This window comes from Haliotis cracherodii, unplaced genomic scaffold (assembly GCF_022045235.1).
Source record: "Haliotis cracherodii isolate W230 unplaced genomic scaffold, xgHalCrac1.p SCAF_19, whole genome shotgun sequence".
In the NCBI taxonomy this organism is placed as follows: Eukaryota; Metazoa; Mollusca; class Gastropoda; order Lepetellida; family Haliotidae; genus Haliotis; species Haliotis cracherodii.
In genome coordinates this window covers 3,418,521-3,423,756 of record NW_027266274.1, presented here as the reverse complement: position 1 = coordinate 3,423,756, position 5,236 = coordinate 3,418,521, and positions in this window count along the sequence as shown.

Sequence of the window (5,236 nt, the reverse complement as noted above, 5' to 3'; positions counted from 1 at the left end):
CCTGCAAGAACAACAGAAACTAGAATCACATTCTCAAATAAACCAATGTAGATAAATTAACTAACAATAACAAGTCGCAGGTGTCAGAAGTGGCCAAACTTTTATCAGCCAATCGAAATCCACTGTAATCATTGTAAAGCAGTAGCTTTAGGTAAGAAAACATACAGCTTTATCTGGGATTGACGATATTCTCGCACAGTTGTCACAGACATCTCAGCAACATTCATTGAGTGCAGCTGAAAATCGCGAAGATTTCAATATCTAACTGCTTGTATTGCTAGAAAAAAATTTTCTGTGGTACCTAAAAATGTTAATTAAAACACGATAGTTTGTCCATTAGTCAGAAAGCTGTCAATCGAATCAGAGTTGCATACTCGTAACACTGCATACAATTATTTTGTGCATAAGCAATTCCTATATCGCTTCATGGAGCTTCACACCAGTAGAGTGCGCAACATTGTTGATAGTTTACACGATATTCAGCTTTCCATTGGAATAGAGGCAGGTCACGTAAAAAGCGAAACTGACGTTCATAAGCTTAATTTTTTAAATTTGAAGTTTACACTATGTACGGCTTTTCATAAATTATCAGCAAACTGTTAGACCATTTTCAACACTCTCTCTCTCTTTCATGTCTGATCACTTTGAATACATTCAATTACGATCTAAACACATACTGTCGAGGCCCTGCAATGTGATAACAGCAGATTGTTGCCTCCCGCTTTCCAACGAAATGACCAGCTGACCTTGGTAAATACTGTCTGCTAAACGATGTATGATTGTACTTGGGGATCAATTTCTCCTAAAGTCGACAATAATTAGAAAAAAAACCCATAAATATGAATGCAATTAGTATTTTCTAAGCCCTCCTTAAGTCGACAATGAATAGAAATACATACATATTATTAATAATAATGTAGTTAGTATTTTATTTCAGTTGACTTCCCATTATCCAATATTAGTACAGAGAGCTCCGCGAACGGGCTATCGCGGTGAGGAGCTTGTGATGTGACGTTTGGCAATGGCGGTTAAACACATAATAAGTGCGAACATGGTAGATTCTTTGGAAGATTTCGACATAAAGCCGATAAAAAGCCGTTGACACAGTTCGTACCTAATTCTGAATGCTGAAATGCATATGCGCTGAAGGATGAAAAAAATTAAAGTGGAGAAAATAGAACATCGAGCGACAAGCCAGTAGGAATTGGGCCCTTCGCGAAGCGCTACTTATGGTACCAGCATTTCCAGTGACAATTCTATACTCATGAACTAGTTTTGCTTTCGAAATGCTCGACCGCCAAAGCTAACTTTGTATACCATCGCGCTTGGTTGTCACCGCTCTTGGCAGTCGTAAAAGTTGGCTTATTTCGGAATAATACGTTCGGTTATTTGTCATTCCTGCCAAGTTCCTAACTGACAACTGACAACCATTTGACTGTTGGTAAAGGTCTTTTCTTTACCTTTAAAATAATTTTGACAACCAGTGCAGTACTATCGCTCAGACGTGTATTTATATTCGCAGTGGACAGTGTTTTATGACTACGGAGGAAGTGTTACTTGTTTCTGTGATGTAAGATTGTTTATGAATTGCAACTGCTAATAGGAAGGTCACATTTCCATGGTATTCTAGTACCTGACTTGCATAAGCAGTGTCAGGGAAGCCGTACATTTGACAGTTTGAATAGTGAAATGTATTTTAGTAAATTGAATTTATTATTTTTTCAGTAATGAAAGTACTTAGTACACAGACATGTTTGAAACTTAAAATTAAATATGTGTTATATTTGGTCATATATACTCAAACCTTCAATTATTTTTCTCTATTTGTTAGTTATAAGTAGAGAGCTATTTTTTAGATATTGTATTTAAAGTAAACAATAGGGTTGATGAAGCAGACAATAGGGTTTATGCAATGTAGAAAGCATGTGCATTAATTGTTGTGTCATTAACAAAAGTTGTTTGTACATTAAATGTGAATAGATATTATAGGTTGACTACATCTACAGGATGACTGTATGGAGGTTCAGGTGACAGACAAAGACCCAAGCATAAAAGGGTTTTGTTGAAATAATGAAAAGTTGAGAGGATATTAATTATTTACTCTACTTTGGATAAATAGCAGTGATTTATGCATACCAAAGAGATTTCCCAAGCCCTGCCCGTAAATATACTGAACCGCAAAAAAACCCCGTCACCATGGATAGATATATGAGAAACCTTATTTGTCCAAACACTGTAAACATACTTTGAGACATATTAAAAAAATGAAACTTGGCAAAACTGATCATCTAGGTTGAAATTAAAGTGTCTAATGCTCTTAAAATGAACCACAACACTAGTCTCGGAGAAAAGGGCATCACAAGTCAGTATCTCGTGTTTCCGCCATGTGAATTGATGACTGCCGTGCAACATCGATACATGGAATGGATGAAGCGGTTGATGAAGGCCATAGGCACTTGAGCCCACACTCTGGGGAACGCCTGACGCAGTTCAGTTGCAGTTCTCGGCCTTGGTCGGACGTCATTCAGCTGTCTTTGAATCTCGTGCCACAGGTGCTCAATGAGATTTATATCAGGACTGAGGGCGGACCACTGCATGGTTCTGATGGCATTCTGCTGGAGAAAGTTTCTTGTTGCTCTCGCAGTGTGGGCACGGGCGTTATCATGCTGAAACTCGTGGTTGCGGCGACGTGCCAAATGAGGTATGGTGTGTAGTCTCAAGACTTGATCAATGTACCGAGCTGCTGTGACACCATTGTCTCTCCCTGGACCGATGTTCTGGAAGACCACAGAGCCGACCCTCTGAGCAAGACCAATTCCACCCGAAACCATGATGCTCGGACCACCGCACGAGTCTCTCTCAAAAACACAAGCATCCGAATAACTTTCCCCACGGCGTTGCCAGACGGCGTCGGGTGGTGACCCTTGGTCTTCCACTACGTGGTCGGTCATCTGTAATGTTGGTGGTCTGGTCCCGTTACTGGAGCCTGTGTATAGTCATGAAATTAATTCACTACTTGCCGGGCGGTTTGTCCAGCTAGCAATCGTCTAAGGGCTTGGTGTCGCTGATTTCTTGTCAATCCTGGCATGTGGTAGCAATTCAATAACGAAAGAATATTATCCGATCTGGGTGGATTTTTATAGGGCAACTCCAAGAAATGGGGGAACGCATGTACATTTCAATTTGCACGGAACTCGCGTGCATCGGGTTATCTTGGCCGTTGCCGTGATGCGTTTGGGCGATCGGGTTTTATTGTCATCTGCTTTTTTTTAACATCAAATTTCATTTTTCCGGACAAAGTAATGTTAGGTTTTAGAAACTTTGACAAAAATTAGCAAGATATTTAAATGACAACTTTTCATGCAATGTTACTTGGGGTGACGTTTCTTTTGCAGTTTAGTATATATTGACCCCATATATATATATATCCATCGTTTTATCATGCACCAAAAAATAAGTTCACAAATCAATCAATAGCTAATCGTGTAACTATGATAGCAAGTCATTACATCATTCTGGTTACTATTATTTAGTATTTAAAATAATAAAGATATGAAACCCTAACTCGCAAAACACACACACCTTAGTTTGAGCTCTAATCGAGTATCCATGACCATGGTTATAATGAAAGTAGGTTAGTCCAAATGTTTTATTGTACTTGTAAAATTATTTCGATTAAAAATCTCTTAGTCATGCGTGGTTTAGGTTTGTGTAAAATAGTGTATATTTTTATGAATATTAACTTACATCAAAGGGCATAACCCAAGACAGCTGTTCGCATTCCATATGAATATTCAGAATGAAACACTTATTCATCACTGTATGTAAATATTATCCCGGTGATGAATAAAACCGGTGTTGGGCAATGGTAAATGTACACTGTATGTACTTAATGTCTTGTTCTATGTTGTTTCTGTGTGAGTGAGTGACTGAGTTGGGTTGAACGCCGCTTTTAACAGTATTCCAGTTATGTCACGGCGTGTCAGCTTGATGTGGGAGGAAAACCGGAAGTGATGCAGGTCTCAGACGTTTACCACTTCGGTGAAACCCACGAGCACGGGTATGGTGCTGACAAACCTAGAAACATAATTGGGGCGAACCGGGATTCGAACCCACAATCATAGGTTTCGAGGGTGCCTAAGGGACGCAACTCTGCACAGTGAATTGTGGCGCCTTTGACGACTGGGCTACCCGTGCCCCCCCCCCCCCCCCCCCCCCCGCTTCTGTGTGAACCATGCACAGGACATGAATGTTTTTTTTCCTTGGTTATGCAATAGCGAAGTTCTGCTGTACAGCAACCACAAGATGAAGCAGCATACGGCATACAGCATATAGCATACAGCATACAACATACGGCATATGGCATACGGCATACAGCAGCTTCAAGTCAGAGGTGGCCAAGATGCATGACAAACACTCTGGATTATGGAAGGATCACCGATTGACATGTCCTACTGTATGAAGGATAGTACCCAACAAATGAAGTGTAATGTTATTCTGGGGAAAGAAATGATAGTGCGTTACACCGTGTCAGCAATATAATTGTCATAACACTGCAGGCTGGTATGGTTAGCATTGACAAGATTAATTGGGGTGAACAGTAGTGTTTTTTTATATTGATATTTCTGCTTGTGAGGCTCAAACGATCCAAGTAAAACAAAATACGATGATATTGAGTCAGAGATCAACTGCACCTAGTTTGTGTATTCCAAATATTCTGCCAATAAAGCCAAGTTAAACATATAAGGTAACTGACATTTCATATTTCCCACTATCCAGTTGGACCAATATGTTTTATGATTACTGGTCCAGAATAATTCGCTGGTGTTCAAATACAATGTGAGTGAACATATTGATTTAGTACGATTTGGGATATAAAAGAAATTCCTCCCAGGAAACAGTATTCCACTGTGGCAAATACGCAGGTTGATTTAGAGTTTATTCCCAATTATAAGATGGGTAGGCACTTAGTTTTTGCCAAATACAAGTTCATGATTAAGACCAGACTTCAAACTTCCATTCATTGGAAATGTTTCCAAAGAGGTGCGCGACCATCACCAACACCAAGGATGACTTTGTCACAAAGCACAATGATATGTCACTGAGTAGTGGATCGACGCCTACAAATCATCTGGCTTCCAAGTCTGTACAAATTCATTGAGATACTGCAGGACAATACAGAGATTACAATCTCGTTAGTTTGTTGCCAACTAAGAAGAGTTTGGAAACCTAGACC